Source organism: Perca fluviatilis, chromosome 19 (genome assembly GCF_010015445.1).
Source record: "Perca fluviatilis chromosome 19, GENO_Pfluv_1.0, whole genome shotgun sequence".
NCBI lineage: Eukaryota > Metazoa > Chordata > Actinopteri > Perciformes > Percidae > Perca > Perca fluviatilis.
In genome coordinates this window covers 9,028,114-9,050,418 of record NC_053130.1, presented here as the reverse complement: position 1 = coordinate 9,050,418, position 22,305 = coordinate 9,028,114, and the positions used below count along the sequence as shown (strand labels likewise).

The following is a 22,305-nucleotide window of genomic DNA, read 5'->3' as shown; positions in this document are numbered from 1 at the left end:
AATCTAGAATTCACTTAAAGTCACATAATATGATAATAAAAGTGAATATAACTTCCTGCTTGTATTTGGTTAATTTTGATTTCATAAATATAATCTTCCGATGTAGAAACAGCAGTGACTTTAGCAGTTCCCCGCCTCCAGTTATAGAAACATACATTTTTGTGCACCTTCTGATGAAATGAATTAGTCTCTAAACACAAATTGCTCTCAAACTAAATGCTCATCTGCCATTCTGAGCGAGTTAAAACAAACTGCAAACATAACTCAAAAAATGAGCCACTAAAGCAAGGAAACGAACGAAGCCTTGCCCTAAAATAAGCAGCCTGCAATATACACTACTGTAGAGAATTTTCCTATTTTAGAATGTCAAAGTCCTTCATACACAAAGCCAAGCACGGGAAGTGTGTTCAAAGCAGCCTGACATCTCCAGGTCTACAAACTAGATGCCGATCAGCGGAGCGAAAAAAGACACAAACACACCATTTTAAATTTCTGAATTTCCATGTAGCCCCCCTAAATCTGGGGGTTAATCCTGTGAATATTTCAACAGACATCCATTAATTTGGTTGTAATAATGCCTTATATATAAGCCTCACATAAGCTCTTCTCCTGTTTTTACCGTACTTTACTGCATTTCCTTGAGTATTCTAACACTACTGGAGGAGAAATGCACTTAAACAGGAAGAATGGTTCACTGGCCATGTAGCTTGGTCTGTACACCATTTGCCAAGACCTACGAGAGAGTGCTCATTGTTCTCTGTATTAGTGCAATGTTCATTTGGGGTTCTCCAAGGACAACATTATTTATGCATCATGGCCAAAACAGAAAAAAAAGATAGCATACTAAAACACCAGCAAATGAACTGCATGGGGCAAAGAAACTTCCCTAACCAAGTTTTATGAGAACTTAGTACTGTGTGTGCAAGGTTGATTTTATGTGTGTGCGTATGTGTGTGTATTACAGTAGTCACTGCAGCACACAGCCAGAGGGCTCAGTGTTTGATCCCTGGCTGTAAAATGGATTATCTGGTGGCAGGAGGGTGAAAGGATAGCAGTGTGTTAGCTTTGAAAAAAAAAAACTCAAGTGAGTGCGGATGTGTGTGTGTGTGTGTGTGTGTGTGTGTGTGTGTGTGTGTGTGTGTGTGTGTGTGTGTGTGTGTGCGTGTGCGTGTGTGCGTGCATGTGCATGTGCATGTGATCTCAGCAGTGGACAGCCCAGGGGACAGGGCGGCCCCTGAGGAAACGTGTCTTAAAAAGCTCTCTATGGCTCCAGCTAATGCTCACTTTGTCACCCAAACAGGGCGGGAAAGATAATCAATAGCCTTTGATAGCTCCTATTAGGGTTTTAACAAGCTTTTCCTCACGCTGGGCTGCTCTACTGAGGAGAAACGAGGAGAGCCAAACAAGCCTTCATCATCCTGTCCCTGGCAACCTTCCTCTCACTGCACACCACACGCTCTATTTCATCTTCTGTTAGCACAAGATTCCCAAACCTTTCATATCAGGGAAGCCCAAATAGAGCCACACTGAGCAATGGATGCGCATTTGATTTGAGTTTGTGAGTATGTTGTAAAAAGTCTGCCTTAATGTCTTTACGTCATACTACAAGTTGGGAGAAATCAGAAAGAACAAAGCCTGTGATCAAAACAGCCATCATTATACATTTTCCACCCATTCAAACTTATAGTTATGTATCTTACTCGTTAAACTTGCTAATTTTGTTAGGAACATCTTGGACAGCCTTTTCAGCGCAGGTGTACTACATTTTCCAACTTAAGGAATAAGATTTACTCTCACATACACACACACACACACACACACAGACATGCACACACCACCACCAATTTCAGCCTCCCAATAGTAGCTGATAGGGGAGCACCTATGCTAAACTAAATCTAATTTGGCGCATCTGCGTTTGTCACACCATTAGAATAATTGTTCCCTCCTCAGCTGTTTTCCTGCTGTTTTCTATCAATTTCCGCCCCTCAAAACCAAATGATCTGTTCATTTCAAAGCTTGTGTGGGTTTTTACCGTTAAATCTCAAGCCACTTCTCTCAAAATTAGCCCTTCACTTAGAACACATAATACTAATGACCATAATTAACCCAAAATGGAACTTAAATAATTACGGGCCACGAGAATTGCTCATTCAGGAGAACAGTAAATCAATCTTCCAGAGAGCCTGATCAAGGTGTATTGTGTTTTATCCCTGCTAACACTTAATCTTCATTTACTAACAAGCTGTATCAGGTGCAGCTGAGCATCACTGTAGCCGCAGTCACCTTGACACAACGCAAACAGGTCGCAACCAAACCCATTAGGTGCTGTGGGGAGACTGAACGAATAATCATTTCTTCTATTGTAACAAATAGCATCAAGAGCCCCAAATATAAAACACTAGTGGTGTAACAGCCAGAGTGTGTGTGTGTGTGTGTGTGTGTGTGTGTGTGTGTGTGTGTGTGTGTGTGTGTGTGTGTGTGTGTGTGTGTGTGTGTGTGTGTGTGTGTGTGTGTGTGTGTGTTGCTAAAAAAGGAAATGCGTGATCATGGTTTCTGCAACCGTTTCCTTAAAGAGCAACATAACACTAGGCTGAAAAGCAGCCTCCCTCTGTTCGCTGATTGGACCACCAAATATTTGGCCGGAGAAAACCCAAGAATATATCGCAAACCCAGACTTAGTACTGAAGGGAAATGAAAATTGGGCGGAAGTACGTAGGAGGGCGGAGCCAGGCTAGTCTGGGTGTGCTCAGAGGTGTACTTTGTACTTCACATAAGCTAGTTAAGAGGTTAAACCTTTGGATGTCAGCAAAAACAAGATTTTGAGGGGGCAACAGTTTTGATACATTGCTGTCGTTGTGTTGACCTGTTAATGCCTCACACAGCCAAACTACAACTCACAAGTTCAATTTCCAATACTTGACTACAGTCTGAAAACAACCACACAAAAATGGGTTGAGCCAAATCTGATATGTAGCAACCAATCAGAAAACGCATTTAGATTACATGACCCACATGTCACCATTACATGTTCAACCTCAAATATTTTTGAAAAACAGATTTTGGTAGATAAGTCAGGACTGTTGTGACATTCAGTTTCCTGAACAGCTACCATGTTTTTCTTCAAGTGCAAGTAATTTCTTCCTCCATTCGGGTGTAGGAAGGGTTATTGTTGACAGATAACTCAGTCACAAATGTTCCATGCAACTGGCAAAAGTGAAGCAAAAACTCTAGGGTGCCAGGCTTCACCTGTACATTACTTCAAAACAACTTTCATCAATGAACAATAGAATTATATTCTTTTATTCTGAATTCTAGTATGTTGCCCTTTAAAAAAACATATTCATATTGTTGCCAGAACTGTTATTTTTCCGTTAAAAATAGGCAGCTATTTCTCTACGCAAGCATTTTTGTTTACTATGACCATGGTGAAGGCATGACGATGGTTTCGTGTCATTGATGCCACCCCCCTCCTGCTTCTATCCAGGGAGGAAGGCATGATGGGTAAAGGATGCGGTGTTTGTAACCCAGGTGGGGCCAATCTCGCCTCCCAGCGAGATCCAATAAGAGCCATTAGAGAGGTCTGGTCTGGTTCATTTGAGCGTCACAGTTAACAGCCTTACACAGGGTGGGACAGTATACAAGGAGCATCAACAGAGCAACAGGCATATTCATTCATTACACAGAGACGCAACTTCATTCACATTAGATCTAGGTTTCCTCTGGCACAGAAAAGCATTATCAAATGTATAGACCTGCTTCACTAATGTTTATGTGTATTCAACATTGTTAGTGTATTAGTGTTACCTCAAACTACACCTCTTGCTGCTGAAACTCAGTGGTTTTGGACATCATGCTGGACGATGATGATGATGATGCAGTAGTGGAAGGATGGGCGAGAGGAACCTGCTGAAAGGCTGGAGGGAAAACAGAGGCTGAGCAAATGAAATCTCATCCGTCTATCTACGTTCCTGGTTTCCTCTTTATCTCATCCTGCAAAGGAGGGAGGAAAGGGCGGATTTGTTATTTTTATGGGGTTTACAGTAATGCTCAGAGGGTGAAATTATTCCTGGAGCTCCGAGTTTTAATTATTTCCTCTCGTATCAATACAGGCCACCGACGTAATTTCCGTGTTGATCTGATTAAAGAAATATTACATTCTGCCAGGGCATGGGCAAATTGACTTTGGTGGCAAGGTCTTGACAAGAACCAGACACGCAGCTTTATGCATCAGTAACAGTGTAACCATATTATCCATGCACTGCTTCCTTCAGTGAAAAGCAAGATGCAGGCTGTTTCCAATGAAGACAAAAGAGGAGAGGAAGGAAACTCAGGATGGAAGAGACGGTGCAGACGTGCAAGTAAACACCTTTTCTGAAAATACTGTCTTGTCAACAAGACTCTGAATACATCAGGAATATCAAGACTTACAGTACATTACGCCCTCATTCCAAAGATGTTTTCAAGAAATACGGTATTATACAAGTATATTAGTTATAAACTCAACATTAGCACAGCCTGACATGCAGTAAACCTTGATGTTTTCATTATTTTGATCATTACAGCTTGACCAACACATCAATTTGCTGATACTCTGGATAAATTTTCGCCATTCCTTTCGTCAACAAACAGTTTGATGGAGTATTGACCCTGACCAGAGCAACATAAGTCTGATTCGTTGCTGTCATTATTCAACCCATTTTCTCTTTATTGTCATTCCTGATTTTATATACCTTAAATGTATTTTGCTAATCTTGTTTTTATATGTTTCAGAAGAAACCTTTTTACCGTTTCACTCTGCTCTGGATAAGAACATCATGTAATTGTTGCTTTATGCAGTCTTTCTTAATCTGAGAGTCAGGACACCAAGAGGTCCAATGGTAACAACAAGGAGCAATAAGATTTGTTTATAAAGATCTTTAAATGTTATGGTTTGATGAGACTACACTGGGATTAGAAATTGGTCTCTTATTGTATGGCTGATTCCCAAAACCTAATGATTACAGTTGATTTTTCACATTGCTTAAGATTTTTTCTACTGAAAATATCACAACATGAGGTTGTGTAAGTTTAGCCTCTCGTCGAGAATAAGAAAAACGCCACAAAATAGGTACAAAAATACAGACACTCCTTATCAACAGCTGTGCTTTAGGGAGGATTTTTCCTTTAACATTGGCCATCAACTGGGTTACTCCATGCATGTAGAAGAGGCGAAAATAATACAAAAGAGTCAAACAGAGTGCAGGAATGTGAGTCGGAAAGCGTGTAAAAGGAGATGGAGAGTGAGAGAAAGAGTTGGGGGAAGGGAGGGGGAGACGGGGCAAAAGAGTGCAGCCATGTGCTGGGGTGTACACCTGTACCCAGAACAGGTGTTTTCCGCCCCACTTGCAGGCCCCCTGATTAGGAACCGCCACGCTTGCCTTACCCCGTCAAAGGCTAGCTTATCCCCCATCAGTGCAGCTCAGGCTCTGGGTAAAATGATGGTTAATTAGCCAGCAGAAAGCCACAGGCTGGAGGTTGATGGAACCACCCCCTTCCTGACCTTGCACCCTCTGTTATACACACAGATCTGTGTATACTGTACACACAGAGACCAGTTACTGTAGCAAGCAGAACTAATTTAAACACTGCAGGACGAACAGACATAGCTGGGAATGAGTAGATCATGTAATTTATTGTGTTGTTTTCTAAGCTTTAGCTTAAATATTAGGATGCATGAGAGGTTTAACTCGGTTTTGTTATCTTTATCTTCTGTACTATTGTCAGAGCGGTTCGATCCAGCAACCTTGAATAACAAACTACTGTCATACAGGGTTACTATAAATGATAAAGACTTCTTTGATTAGCTATTACAAAAAGACAACCATAGCTGATGTTATAAGAGTGAAAGGATTAATGGAGCACACTGTACTTTATACAGTATAACATGTCTTTTTCCTGGCTAATCTGCACATACATAGGGAAGCAATCAAAAGAGAGAGTGAGAGAGAGAGAAAAAAAAAAAGAAAAAAAAAAAAAAAAAAAAAAAAACTATAATTATCGCAAGCTGCAAAAGCGGGGGGCCAAAAGAGGTTGCATTATCCAGCACTAAACACTTTCACCTGCGCAGCTATGCTACCCAGCGTTAAACACTTTCACCTGGACGGAGCCACATTTTCAAGTTTTAATCATATTTCCACCAGGGAGCCGAATTACTGTGTAGAAATGACTTTGTACTAGATGTACAATAGTGGTATGAAAGAAGATTTGGGGGTTATATATAGAGGCGTTTCTCAAAGAGCATCAGACTGAGCTATTTCAATTTGGGCTGGGCGATATGGCCAAAATCTTCTTTCCCTATATGGGCCATTTTTATATCTCAATAACAATTTATATCACGATATAGCATGTTTTCTGATAATCCAATAAATAAATAGTCAGAATTTACCACATGATAAAGCCTGTTTTTGTATACTCATGTATGAATTAAATACTTGGCAAATGAGTACTGAGTATTGTCTCATTTTATTAACAGAACGTGCAAGGGTCAGAACGTAAAGGGTCGTCCAAATGACGTAAATATTGCCCAAAGTTCAGTTCAATGTCACATTTTAACACATGGAAGAAATAATGTTGGTCAAGGGATGGGAAGTACTCAACTGAAAATGGTCAACATAATTATGGGGATTCGCTCACTGTGAACAATGAACATCCGCTCCATAGCAAACTGGTCGTCTCACTGATGAAAATAGGAAAAATTCACATGACACTCTTGTATGCTTCATTAGACCCCAGTAGTTATTTTACAGTGTTACCAAAGGATGCTGGATGCAATTTCAGATTACAAACTTATCACCTTTAGGCAACAATTGAATTGCTTTCATCACTTTCAGTTGTCACTCATCCTCCCAAAGTCCAACCACCTCTCCATAAATCTTCTGCTGCTTGAATCAGGGTGGAGGCTAACAAACTCATGCTATGTAAGTTGAGACAGTGGTACCCAGGTCTCGTTCAGGTCAGTGTCCAACATAACCTCATTACCTTTCCAGGCAGAGTAGTACTTCAACTCTGTGTCTTTATAGATGACGGGAGATGTAACAGCTGTAGGATAACACAGTGCTGCCTAATCCTGCCAAGTTCATGGAGGAAGTAAACACATAACACATTCTGTCTGTGCTGAGGTATTTGGGTTAAGAATGCTTGTTTACGGCACCCGCAATATCTTTGTTTATATTGAAGCATGAGTTTAAATACTCCTTCAGGAAGACAGGAACTTCAGAAGTTGGTTACGGCACTACAGGACTTACAGATTGTGGTTAAACTGTACTGTCTGCCTGAATTCTCCTCAATTGAGACTCTATTAAATGCTTCTGTGTAAGTTATCAAAGTCTCCCGAACCTTCTTCACTTATGAAACGAGTTGTGCTGCTGCTGAGTTTTTCCATAACAGGGATTCTTGGTGCTCTGGTGGAGCTCTGGTGGGTACTCTAAGAAGGGGATGGTAATCGCCAAAATGGGAAATCCTTGCTTTTTTTTCTGAAAAAAAGAGATTTTCATGATTTTTCTGCCACATTTAGTTGTGATGTTGTCTTACTCTTTTCCTCATTGCTGTTGCTGAGTTACTTTACTGTGGCCACTAACTACAAGCCCAAAGTAAAGGGTAACCTCATAATAGCCTACACAAAACGGAAACGCCTGTGTCTGACCAACAGGGGGGCTTTAGGTACAGACAGAAACTGACATACAATGTTGGAAAAAGGTTTGCAGCTTTAAAATGTACACAATCCAGCATCCTGTATGGCTCATAAAAACAAAAAAGTGGCATGTTTACTCAACAAAAGCAAGTTAAAGGTATGCCAAGCTGAAAATGAAAAGCAGTGTATTATAGAAGGCTAGTGGACAAACGCAAGTCAAGACAAATTTGAGAGAAAGGTAGTACAGTATGATGCTATCTAGGGAAGACAATGTTCAGGATGGGGGGAGTGTGAGTGAAATTTGGGTTTTGGCATGCATTGCTCTCTGTGGAGCTACTGGTGCTCACACATCAGAGCTCCACTTTCTCCAGGCAAACCATGCAATACACAGAAGTGATTAAAAAAAAAAACATGTATAAAGCCCTTCTGTATACACACATACTTGTATGGATACGGATACACAGATTTGCATACACACAACACATTTGCACATTTACTGTACATACACATCTTCCCTCCAGCCATAAGCACTGCTCTGCAACCTAATTAAGAGAACATTTAAGTTTGAGGCGATGAGGATTGAAAATAAGGGCCGCTCTGTGTGTGTGTGTGTGTGTGTGTGTGTGTGTGTGTGTGTGTGTGTGTGTGTGTGTGTGTGTGTGTGTGTGTAATCATCAAGATCACATAGTATCTGCCTAAAGAATGAAGCCTGTTGCCAGAGCGTCAGGTGTTTGTCCTCTTACTCTAGCGCAGAGGTTGGCATTTTATTACATTAAATTCTGGACTACTCTTTCATATCTTCCATGGCACTGTAACTGACTAATTTCTGTCCACCTGTTTTATTCAAATCTAGTTATATATATATATATATATATTTTTTTTTTTTTTTAACTCTTATTTATATCACTTTGCGGTTCTTTTGAGAGATTCGTAATGCTTTTTTCTTTTGTAAAGCACTTTAAATTGCTTTGTTGTTGAAAGAAAGTAAAACTTGCCCTGCCTTTGAAAGTACACTTTCCACCAAAACAAGTTCCTTTCTGAGGCTATTTTGCAGAGGTGCTGCTGCAATTTGGCAATTTCTGGCATCGTATTGCTGCTGATACCCCAAAGACAATACTCATAACTTCAAGTTATGGTGGTTTTCACACTGTCTTCAACTGAGAGTTTGCGTGGTCATTTCTAGTTTAGGGAAATTCAAGAACCTACCGTAGGATCTGGTTGAAACAATTCATACCTATAGTAAACCCTATGCTGAAAAGGTGGCTTTTTTTTGGATGTTTGAGCATACATGATGTTCATCTGACAGAAGTGATATTCCATCTGAGCTTATACCATACTGTAGGTCTGTGCTGGCAGCACAAACAGGCTTCTGCGGCCAAGACGCCAAAAAGCAGAGAAATATTAAACAAAGAGGAGAGAGCAGACGCTAAAAAATACCTGCTGGCCCAATACTGAGGCTCCATATGCCCAGCTCTACTCTGACTGCTGGCTGTCCAGCCTGTATACCCACTCCCTCACACGCACACGCACACACACACACACACACACACACACACACACACACGCTTCACTGGGGACAAGCCAGCAAGAGTAATCCTGGCCTACTTTTCAGCCCGGAGCATACTTCAGCACCGTCTACACATGACCGCTACAGAGAAGGAGAAAGGAGGTGCAGGAGAGGTGGATGAAGAATGAAATGAGACGGAGGGGAAGTTAGGAAGAGGGTGGAGGGGTGGAGAAAGATGGAGGGAGCGGTTAGAAACTGGAAAGACTGATTGAAGGGAAAAGGATGACCAAGAAGGGATGACTGTAGTTTCAACCTCAGTTTAGGAGGCGGGGGGGGGGCAATTAAAGAGGATGAGATAATGACTCAAAGTAGAAGAAATGGAGGGATGTGAGAGGGAAGGAAATGTCAAGCTGTATGACATAAGGGGGGGGAAATGAGAAAAAGAGAGACGGAATGAGAGAGACCAACAGAAACAGGGTTGGAGAGAGTCAGTGAATCCTAATAGAAACCAGTGCAATAGTAGAGTCCCCAGCCAAAGGAGAAAGGGAGGGGGGTTAGCTAGGGCCACTTCCTCTTGCCGGGAGTTCCTGCTGCATATTCTGAGAAGCCCCAAACCGCACCTGGGAATATTTTTACTCTGCTCCGATGGACACGTAGAAAAAGGATACCTGGAATATGTAAATAAATGATTACATCACACACGACCGCCATGAACACACACATGCCTTTTTACTCATTGGCTCAGAACATGTATTAAGACAGAAAATAATAAAAGAGTCATGTTTATTTATATGCACGCAGGATACGTTTGTAAATAAACTTTTGATGACACGTGCCGTAGTTGTTGTTTGCTTTGACTCAGGGTGTAATTACTGTGTGTATTCAGAGACTGTACAAAATAAATTTATGAATCACGTTCCCATACATCTGGGGTCTAGTAGTTTCCTTAATCCAAATCAGTTGCCAACAGTAAGTAGCATGAGAACATATGTTTTATGTAGTAAATGAGCATGGATTTGTCTTCAAACATCATCATTAAGCTGGAAGCACGAATACCTAAATCAAGGACACACGGCAGAGAGGACTTACATTAAATCTTATCACTGAAATGTCACGCATCTACTCTGGTGGAAGAAATCATTCACTACATTCAAATAAAATGAATCAAATACAGAAAATAATTGGTGACAACAAAGTCATAAAACTATGCAGCTATTTACTCCCCGACCAGACCAAACTGTACAAGACTTTAGAATTATAAATATTATACCCGGTTTTATACAGAAAGGAAAGCACTGGAACAAAACAAGTAGTGGAATCTTTTAGAGGGGCCGGATTACATTTTTGTCAGCAAGGAGCAAGAAAATGTTCTGAGCAAGCAACAGCTTGGCCTTTTTGTTGCTAAACTCCAACATAAAAAAAAGGTAATTGTAACTTGCATATTTTTATTTTCTTGAACTTGTTCTTCAAAAGATACATCTCTTACCCTGCAACAAATGCTCCTACAAACAGTATTTAATGTACACAGGGGGTGGACAAAGGTACAAGAATACCATGGATTGCAATCCAATATCACGACAAACTAGGGTTTCAGAAATTATTCTAGAGGAAAGGCACACACCTTTTTAAGCACATTATAAGATAAGGTAGTCTTTTCTGTTCAAGGTATTATATTATACAATCCTATCACCATACAAGAATGTCAATGACAATTCTGCAAAACGCCAGATTATGTTTAATACCATTATCCAATGCCAAAAAATACTAAATTGTCTTTGTCTACAATATCTGTGCATTGCAACCAACTGTGGTTAGGGTTGGGGAAAGATTGTGGTTTTGGCAAATAAACTATGGTAATTAAGGTTTAACTAAATGTTTATGATTAGGTAACTAAAAACACCTGGCTACGCTTAGTTAAAGATAATGATTGTGGTTAATAAAAAAGCAAATGTTGACTGCAGGTTTGAGACGGTCTGACGCCCCTCCACCACGCTGACCTCCACACCCTTCCTTTCTGCAATAGGACACACTACTTCCTGCATTGGCATGGGATGTTGGCAAGGGGGTAAGCGAGCGTCTGGCAAGCGTAGCTCCTATGGCGCCATTTTGATGCTAACAAGCACTCACCTCCCGTTAGTATCCCAATGACTGCCATTCATTCTGACGTCACTTTGACAGTGAATGACTTTACATCTTAAGAAACACGACAATCTATAAAAGGCTCCATTACCTTGTATCTCACGTTATGGCTCCGTAGCAGACGTTTTTGTAAAAATAGGCTAACGATTGTCATAACCAAGCGACTTACTGTCGCATAGTAGAGGAATTACCGTATAGTACAGGAGAAGCTCGCAGGCATCTTCGACTTACATTAGCTGTTTAAGTTTAATTACTAATGCTAACTAGCATGTTAGTTAGCAATAATGAGCCTGTGTCCATGTTATCTCCTTACATATACCTACGCTCTCCGTCTCTGCAAGATTGGGAACGATTGAGATTTCTCTTGGCACAGCTACCAGAAGACTTACAACTTTCAGACAGGTTGCTCACGTCACATCTACGTCTTCAAGCTCAGCCCTCACCGGAAAAGTGCTTCTAATATCCTTCACTGGTCTCCGCCCAGAGCACTGGGATCTGTTGGTCCATTCTATATACTGTGTATGGATGTTGGCACTGGACATAAATTGTGCGGAGTGGAATCATCCAATATGGGAGTAATTCCTAAAGACACTTGGCTGAGATTATATTATACTGCCAGGCATTTATATTTACACTCAGGACTCTTTGTGCATACAGTCAGGCCAGTCCATTATCTGCATCCTTCTTATCCTCGGTACAGGAGCGATATAATGAGGACTCGTGCCGTATGAATCACCGATACTACGCTCTTAAATTAGACAGAGGTGCCTGATTACATTTTTGTCAGCAGGGAGCAAAAGCAATGTTCTGAGCAATCCCAAGGCCTTTCTGCCTTGAAGAAAGAAGAAAAATATGGATTGCAGGAGAAGGGGGAAGGGTATTTAAAGGGTCAGGTCAAATACACACACTGCTTCCGTACACACAGACACACACACACACACACACACACACACACACAGTTGTCCCATTGCTCTCATCGCTCTCACTGATGAAAGGTGTGTCTCTGCTCATGGGTCGTTTGTCGCGGGCATCTCTACGGACGGCTCATTGGAGAGTGCAAGGACCCCTTCATCTTTCACCATGACAGGTCTCGGACACAGGGCCCCTGTGACAGACGACCCATAATTCACCGGAGGGGGAGTGTAGCTAATGGCCTTGAGTCCAGGCCTTGGTAATGATCACGTCCAGATTTCCAGTGTCACACACACACCGATGTCGGACCCCACCCACAGAAGGCTGTTGTCACTGTGTGTGGATCAGACACAGGGAGGCAGGGTGACACCTCACCAGTGTTGGGATGGTTACTTTGGAAATGTAATAGGTTACCGATTACAAGTTACCCAATTTAAAATGTAATAGCAGTGTAACTATTTCAATTACTTTTAAAGTAGTGTAGACATATTTTTTTAGCTTACTTCTTATGAATGGCGATTCAATATAAACTACTGGTTATGCACCAAGCACAATATGGTGCTAAAATACGTCTTCAATACACATTAGAAGCCGTGTCACACGGAAGGTATGTCTTTATTTAAAGGCCAACTATTATATAGCATTTTCAGCATAATGCTTGCATTTTGTGTTTGTACTAGAACTAGAGTTTACATGCTTTAATGTTAAAAAAAAAAAAAACTTTATTTTTCTCATACTGCCCATGGCTGCTCCACCTATATTCACACTCTGTAGGAGTGTCTGTCTCTTTAATCTCTCCTCCCAAAAAAGCCCAGTCTGCTCTGATTGGCCAGCGCGCTTCCTGGAATCTCTGGAACATCTGCTTCGTGTTTCACTAGCTAGTTGAAGCTGGAGCTACTGCAACGGAGTATATAGCAGGTGACAAATCACCAATAAAGGCTTCTAAACCAAATATTACACAACCGGACATGTCCCAGCAGTAAAGTGACCAGAATTTGGGGAGAATTTAACATTTGCAGCCAAGATGACATTGTTTACTGCCGTTAGCCATGTAGCTACTTTAGTTAGCAGTTGACACTAATAGAATATAGCAGCAATTTCTACAGGCAAAAATAAAAATTTTAAACCAAATTTTACTAACAGAAAAAATTTCAGGAGTAATGTGACCTGGAATTGGGGAGAATTTAATGACAGTGGCAGCCAAGGTGACATTGTTTACTGCATGTAGTTACATGGGACAATGTTAACACCGCAATGGCTTAAAAAAAAAAAAAAAAAAAGACTCCAGTCCTGCCTACTTGGACCAGATGACCAATCATAGAAGGCCAGCTTAGAGTTGCGTAACACTTAGCCGAGAATAGAAAAAAACTGTTGAAACCGGAGTGTTCAGAATAGTTGGAAATCTGAACGATTTCTCTCAGGGATTTGTCTAAAATACGTTTACCTCATTATTTGATATATATTTTGGCCATGTTTAACATGAAAATACAACATTATAACATAGAAAACACGAAAAGCATAATATCGTCACCTTCCTAAAATAATGGCCTATGTCATTTTTTCAGGTTTTTCAGAAAAAAATAAAAACTAAACATCACACGTCATACGCTTGACATATGCCATTATACTTAAGGTGTAGAATCACAAGACCTGTTCAACTGAGGATGTAGGCAATTTTACCAGAGGTGGCCGGCACCATGAGGAGATGATTTAGGCAAAAAAAACATTTTTGTCAAAAAATGACTTAGGCCATTATTTTAGGAAGGTGACGATATGTGACTTTAATATGACTGCTTGCGGATACAGTAAGCTAACTTAACTTGCATACCTGCAGATGTTTCCTGAGGTTGGACATCGACATTTTCGAAGTTAAAAGCATTTCGACCGCTGGCAAACATTCTTTGCATTGCAGTTATGTTTGAACATAACATAAACCTTCTCCGATTTTTTAATGAAATGTTTTTTTTATATTTCCAGCACTGGAACAGGTTTTTATCCACAGTGGCAACTCTCAGACAGCTTCAGAGGCAATATAACTGTCAGACAGGTGGCGCTGCAAATTCAAACAAGAGAACCAATCGAAAGCATCAGAATAGCATCTAACGGCGGCCGTGGCTGGAAATGGCAAAAGAAGACATTGTGCACATACAAATTATTATTATTCAACATATAGCCTAGGTAACTGTAATTTACATTTTTACCCAATAGCTGTAACAAATAAGTTACCTTTATTTTCTGATCAAAATTACATAACGTTGTTACACGCAACTATTCACTCCCCAACACTGGACCTCGCACACTCATCACATGCTCGTCAAGTCCATTTTGTCCGTAAAGATATCACAATACAGTAATCTGATCTCTACAAGCACTCATACTCAATTGTCCCCTTTACACTCATTCATGGATGTATTCAGCATTCAGATGACCAAAGTAAAAAGCAATACACTGAGTTCAGGTGGATCAACAGACAAAGATACATACATTCTTGCGCATGTTATGCTTATGTATCCAGAGTATAAATTCTGTACCTCGATCTCCCCTTCAATTGTTCTTGTCATATTTTATGAAGAAGGAACCCCCTAAAATAATATTTAAGGAAGTGTTTTGAAGTGGCTTTGAGTGTTAAAGTAAAATTCAACAAGATGTTCCTCCCCACCGTCCTCTGATATCCATCTACATGCTCTCCACGGGTGGAAAGATCTAACGACTCCCCACAGTTGTCTGCGCTGTGTAAGTTTGACGTGTCTTGTCTTCACATGTAACTGTATCCCTTCAAGCGATGAGGGCCTATCCAGCAGCTTCTCATCACTCAGTGGAGAAGACGCTACTTATGATTAGTAACAGCGCCATTGATTTTCACTGAGTAGCATGCGCTTGCTCCAATCCTCCACGCTCAACTAAAACATGTAAAAGATATTAAAGCATTGCTTCTTCTTTTTTTATACCGTAAGGGCACATTTCACATTCAGCGAGAGAGATCAGGATCTATTAGGGTGTTAGTGATTGCACTTAGTATGAGTGCTGACAAGAAAGTGAGGGCTCCATGTGCCAGACAGCGTGGGATTTGGTCTCTCACAATTTAACTACAGAGATGAGTTCAGAGGAAATAATATCATATTGACCTCGTGAAAAACTGAGTAGTTAAGTACTTTTGTCTCGCCGAAGCCCACTGAGACTCACCTCGTGGTATCAACCCACACATGTTCAATCTCCAGAAATAATCATCCAATACTAATCACAGAATCACATAGGCAAAGGATGTAATTATATTTCTTTTCTTTTTCTACCATTGTAAAACCTTAAGGGGTGTGACACAATAACCTTTCATATGCCGAACGCCTCATTTGGAATTGAAAATGAGATGGAAGGGTAATATAAAAAGATGAATAAAGAAGGTTGGGGGAGGGGTTGCGGGGGCCATGAAAACTGAACTTTTGCTTATGAATATGCATATTCATATTTGGACCCTGATCGGTGTGAAAGACAATGGGGACTCCGAAGTTTGCTGGCCCCTCTGAGTGTATTCAGCCCCGTCCCATACAAAGACACAAATTTTCCGCTGAGGCCTAGTCAGAGATGGCGTGGCGGGAAGCTGAAGCACCCCTGAGTGTCCCTGAATCAGACAGACAGGAAGTGGTCCTGCGAGAACCCCCGTCCCAACGGCGATTCCCATGAATTCCCACAATTCCACTGGCCCGTTGGTTGGTTACTTATTCAGCGATGCGCCACCGTGCTCCCCTTGAACAAAGTCATAAAGGGACATGAGGGGGCGAAGAGCGAGCTGGAAGAGAGGCGAACAAAATCATATATTTCATTCACCGTCACAACATGACCCAGATAACAGTAGATTGCCCTTTTTAGTCGGGACAAAATTGCCTTTGTGTCCAAAGTTAGAAGAGCAAAAGCGAAACAAAAAGCCAAATGAAAAGGGGGTGTTTCAAAGGTTAATCCGTTACAAGCAAGATCATAGCGTCCCTTCTTTAAGGAACAGAAGAAAATCTATCTCTTTTCTCTTTGCCTCCTTTCTCTTTTATGTCTGGCCATAAAGAGCGGGTTTTATGTACACTCGAATGGCTGAGGCTCACAGAACATGCATGCGAATGAGAGGGAACCACAGGGGACAGATATATCTTTACAAACATATATGCAGAGAGAGAAAGAGAGAGAGATAGAGAGGGAGAGAGAGAGAGAGAGAGAGAGAGAGAGAAAAGAAGATGGAAAGATCCAAAGACAGAGATAAAGAGAGACAAAAGTAAGCAAGGCGGAAAAGGGAAAGATGCAGAGATGGAAAAGGGAGGGTTGAAAGAAGGTTATGATAGAGAGAGGAAGAGACAGAGGGAGAGAGACAGTCTGGAGGAAAAAACTGGAAGAAAAGCAGTCTGGTGCTTTAATCACAAAATCAGAGCTGAAGGAGCGAGGCAGGCATGCAGTCATCATAACGGATCCCATCTGAGAATGCTATTACAGGCCTGGCTCTGGTTGTGGCTAATGCTACTGGGCTTATAGCACCAGCACTGATGCTTTCTACTTCAGCCACGACCTGCCTTTAGCACCTGCTAAAAACTGTGCCTGCATAATATCAGAGCATTCATCGATTCCCAGGCTGCAATGGTGTAGTACTGCTAATAAAACTGCTGCCTTAAAACAGCATGTGTGAAATCGTTGCCTTTTGCTCACCTCAGCTGAACACTTTTCGTTTACATTCAGGAAAAAATAACACTGAAAAAGACATTTCTGAGTATAGACATTTTTAAAATCAGCATTAGTATCCACCTCGCATTCACTAACAATTTCACGCTAATATTCCCAATGCGGGTTAGAACTGTCTCGGCTGTCCTTATGTGCTCCACTTTTAATTTCTACTCTTTTTTTAACCAGGAAAACAATCCTGGGCATTATACTGGCTTGTCGCTTTTGTTCAAATCTGCAAATTCCTGAAGCTTGTTAAAATGCAACGCAATGTGCTCCAAGTGGCTAAAATGTAACAAAACTATTTAAAAAGGTTAGGAACTGATATGGTTAATTGTGAGATAGCATTATTCGAGTAAAACAAACCTATGTAAACTGCTACTGGTTATACAAGGACATAAGACCCCCAACCGCTCTGCATGACGCCTCCAATCTCTAAAAATTCCAAATCAAGGGTACCAAGCTCGAAAAATGCATTTATATTAGAAAAAGAGCATCCACATCACATATTTACAGTATAGCTCTGTTGAACATACGCCAACTTACCTGCAGGACTGGGGGATGGAGTGATGGATACAGGGAGAAGGAAGGTGGTAAGAAGAGAGTGGGGGGAGGAGAGACGCTAGAGGGGAGCAGGAGTCTGTTGTTAAATATTAATCCGTGGTGATTCATCTGCTGTGGAAGCCTCCAGGCTCCTTCTGCATACCGCCAGCTGTTGGCCCCTGTCTCTTGGCCCTGGACCTGGATGTGAAAGGCTGGGCCGCTGCCCAGAGTGCCCAGGCATGAGCTTCCTTGGCTGGGGGAAAGGCAGCGCAGGCCAGGGCAGGTGGTGGACCTGGACAGGATGACAGTGTGTGAAAGTGTGTTTGTGCATCTATGTGTGCGTGTGTTATGGGGTGTTACAAATACTGTATAACCACAACTTTGGGATCTCACAGTCTTGCGCTGGAGTCACCACACTACGTCACACCCACGGAGGGTAATGAGGCTTGACATTCAGGTTGTGAGGTACGGAGATGCTAGGAGTGGGTGGAGGCAGGGAAGCTGGAGGGACAGGAGGCCAAACTGAGTGAAGTGCATGTTGAGCTTTTGTGCTTTGAAGAAATATCTGGTTCAAAGTAATAATACACAACCTTTTTATAAAAATATATTTATCAACTTGGCTACATTTAATTTATAATTAATATAATAGTGAGTCAGCCAACTTTCCAGGGAAATATTTTGTGATTCCCAGGGATAAAAACGTTTTACATTTCATAGCATTTACAAAACACTTTGTTTTGGAATAAAGAGAGAAGACAGGGGTGGTTAACACAAGCCACAATTACTAAAAAGAAACCTGCAGAAAGTCTATCTTCCAACAACAACAACAAAAAAAAACTGTATATCATGGGGTCTAAAGATTTTTTTTAAATCTATTACATGAACTTGTAATTTTCATACATGTAACTGAATGCACCAGATCAACAGCTGTTTACAGTAATCATCTACAGTATAGAACTTGATACAGTAGATCAAATATAATACAGCACATGTGCATTTGAAACCTGTCTTTCGTATTCACGTTCATTCACTTCATCATGGACATCCCATCTCTTTTGAACATGTGACCTGGCGCTGTCAGAGAAAGGCAGCCAGACGGTCACACACAGAGGCTGCTTTGGCTATGGCTCAAAAGCTGATGTACCTTGGGTGATTCCACTACTACACCAAGTAAGCCAATCTCGCCACTGGGAGAAGGAAGACGAGGGGCGTTGAAGGTGCCAGCTAAGAAGAACCAAAGGTTGCATGAAGCATAAAAAAAGTCTCAGGAAGTGATTCACGAATCAAATGTTGTGGAGATGAATGTGAAATACAGTAAATACAGTAAATTCACCAACGTGACGACGGGCGCCAGTTTCATGTGAAAGGTTTTGTTGCTAGAGAGCTTTTTTACGACATTGATTAAAGCTAACATTAGGGACAGCTTTAAGCAACTGAAACAACAGGAAATAACGCACGCATTTGCTTCCACCACTTTAAATTGTTGCTTTCTGTCAGTTGTCAAACTATAGTACCTGCTGCAGATTCATAATTATTAATATTTACAAAAGCATACTACAGTAACAGACATACAGTACATACAGTAACGTGTGTTCATGACTTCAAGGTCGCCACTGGCTTAACTTTACATCAGCACAGTTTTAAAATAAACTTGCAGACACAATGTAGTAAACCCCATTTGTTTTTGGTCAATGGGGATTTAGGGTTGTACCTTAAAGGGTTACAGTGTCGCTTCAGAGGCCGCATGTACAGTAGCTGTTGTGCCCAGCCCACCGTCAAACCTTGGGCCTGAGTCCGGTTCCTTACTTGCGTCAAGACTAAACCTGGCTTGGGTGCCCAGATAGCTCAGTTGGTAGAGCAGGCGCCCATATATAGGTTTACTCCTCGACGCAGTGGGCCCGGGTTCGACTCAGACCTGCGGCCGTTTGCTGCATGTCTTTCCCCCTCTCTCTCCCCTTTCATGTCTGCATCTGTCAAAAATTTTAAAAAGCCCAAAAATGCCCCCCAAAAAAAAAAAAAGAAGAAACCTGGCTATACAGTATGTTATCATCACATAAAGCACTTGAGAGTAGGGCTGGGTAATATATCGATATTATATTGATATCGTGATATGTGACTAGATATCGTCTTAGATTTTGGATATTGTAATATCGTAATATGACATAAGTGTCTTTTCCTGGTTTTATGAGCTGCATTACAGTAAAGTGATGTCATTTTCTGGACCTACCAGACAGTTCCAGCTGTTCTATTATTTGCCTTTACCCACTTAATCATTATATCCACATTACTGACGATTATTTATCACAAATCTCATTGTGTAAATATTTTGGGAAAGCAGCAATTGTCAACCCTACAATACCTTTGCCATATCGATATCAAAGTATTTGGTCAAAAATATTGTGATATTTTATTTTCTCCATATCGCCCAGCCCTACTTGAGAGCAGGAACCATTTTTAAACATTCCTTGTTGGTTAATTTAGGTACGTGTGTGAAGGCCAGACATGTTAGATTTGAGTGGGAAACTTAAGTTAAAATTCCCATTAGCCATATCAACGTATTGTTTTGTCTTCCAGCTTTTATCATACAAAAATGTTGTGAATACCATGATTTTAAGTGGAGAAATGAGATCGCTATCATAGTATTTATATAACCTTTATACCTCTGTACTCTCACTGCGTCATATAGCCCATGAAGGACACAATGAAGGTGGGATCACAAAGGAAAAACCTTATTCAATCAGAATTCTTTCTCACAGAACAATACCAGAGCTCAATGCTGTGCAATAGGGTCTTCCCAAATTGTTCACAGGAAAGTACAGGGAAAGCAGACAACAGCAGGATGCAGTCGGCCTGTGATAAAGATACTTACAGGGTAGACTGGAACTACAAAGAAACAAGAATCAAAAAGAGTTGTTCTGCGCCGTTTCTCGGCAGGTGTCCCCAGAGCTCACTGAGCCTTGCCTCAAACTACGCTGTTTGAATTGTTTCAGTTCTCACTTTAAACCAGAGAATAAAGAGGAGGGATGTGTTTGCGCCAAATGAAAAAGAGAAATCTTCCTCAACCGCTACAGGAGCCAACAGGACACCATAAAGGCTTGAGGAGGTTTCTCTGTTTTCCCCATTTGTAGTTTGCCTCCTTCCACTGTTTTCTCTGTTTCTTCCCCTACAAAGAGTTTCATTCTGGGATGATTCATTCTCCATCTGAGAGAGGTGAAAAAATTGTTTTACAAAATACTGTAACTGCCAACATCAATATTCCCAACCTTTCTCTAAAGAACGTATTTTTCAAGATCGAACCACCTGCATTTTTGATGTACTGAGTCATACATTTTAAACAGGGCTAAGGTAGCTGTTTTGAATTACTTGTGTCTAGTCATCTAAAGGGCTAACCTTTACATCTTTATTCCCAAATTAAAAAGGCATTTTGATATTTCCTCATAAAAAAAAAAAACTAATGGGGCCTACTGACCCGATTGTTTTGTTACTTAATGATGACTCTAAATTACACCTACTTGGGAGACAGAAGAAAATTTGGCTAGCCGGATCAACTGCGACTAAAAAAATAATAGCTCAGCGCTGGCTCCTGTTCTGTATGTTCAAAAAATAATAAAAAGTTGATCTTAAAAAAAACAACTAATGGGGAAAAGGTCTCACAGTAGTGTTTTTTTCTCCTACAGTTGCTTTGAAACGGCTTGGTAGCACTCACAGAATTCCTCACTGAAACCAAGGAACACAGCTGAGCCTATTGCACCCTCCATCCTCATGTTCATGTTTGACATCACACAGCTCTTTTCTGAATACATTACATCTTCCAAACCCCTCTCTCTTTCACAATCTGTGTCCATGTACAGTATGATGCCTACCCACTCTTACGGTAACATTTTACGGGGCAAAGGTTAGGAGGAGGGTTATTACAGCATCTCTGGGAAGAGAGAGAAACATTTTGAGAGGATAAGAAAGAGAAAACGCTGGGTCATGAATTATAGAGCAGATCACTTTCGTCTGGGTCCAGGGAGAGAAGGAGCGACCACGAGAGAGAGAGAGAGAGAGAGAGAGAGAGAGAGATTCACCCCCTATTCTTCCATGCCCTGTCTGGTACGTGGGAAGCCACTGGGGAGAGCGATTTATGGCCAATTGAAGCGGCAGCAACATCCCTCGGAAGGCAACGAGTAGATCCATAGCAACGATCCTAGCGGGGCATATTAATCCCCTGCTTTATGTAGTGCTAAGTGTACAATAGTAATCAGGATTGGAGTAGGCCCCACTGATCATTAAGGGAAAAGGCTATATAAAGAATTCATAATGGGATTAGCCCACGGCGAATGGAGAAAGAGAGGGAGACAAGAGAGTGTGGGTAGATGTCTGGAGGATGAGGACAGAGGGAGAAATGGGCAGAGGGGAGGGCGGGTGGGAGGATGCAGAGAGCGAGGGGATGGCACGATGCTGAAATTAAATCACCCATCAAATTGCATGGAGGAGTTTTAATTTACAGGTTAATGTCGTATTGTGTGACTAATCACTGCCAACCGTTTCGATGAACCGGTAGAAAGTCTGGGGGAAATCAGGGGCTGCTGCAACTAATTGGAAATGCTGTGAACAGTGGTGAGTAAAAACGATGCGTTTTGATGTTCACAGGGGATCTTACCTATAGAATCTATTCACAGCTGATATCAGAGCAAGCTAAGGAAAGTTGCAGGTAACTTCCTCTGTTGCTGTAAATATATTGGTATCTTACGCACACACAATACAAACCAAACATATATCCATAAAAAAATCAGTTCCAAATTCTACTGACCCAAAACTATTATTATTTGGCTATGACTGGCCAATCAGAACCTCACCG

At 41.2% G+C, this 22,305-nt stretch overlaps 1 long non-coding RNA gene across 3 annotated transcripts in view; it reads right to left on the bottom strand.

The window, feature by feature from the left end:
- Positions 1–22,305, bottom strand: part of LOC120548135 — an 81,215-nt gene that overhangs the window by 8,000 nt on the left and 50,910 nt on the right. For all 3 annotated transcript variants that reach the window (XR_005637142.1, XR_005637143.1, XR_005637144.1), the window contains 2 exons: positions 17,466–17,754; positions 3,805–3,914 (listed from right to left, as the gene is read on the bottom strand). This is a non-coding gene — a long non-coding RNA (uncharacterized LOC120548135). The remainder of the gene's footprint in view (positions 1–3,804; positions 3,915–17,465; positions 17,755–22,305) is intronic.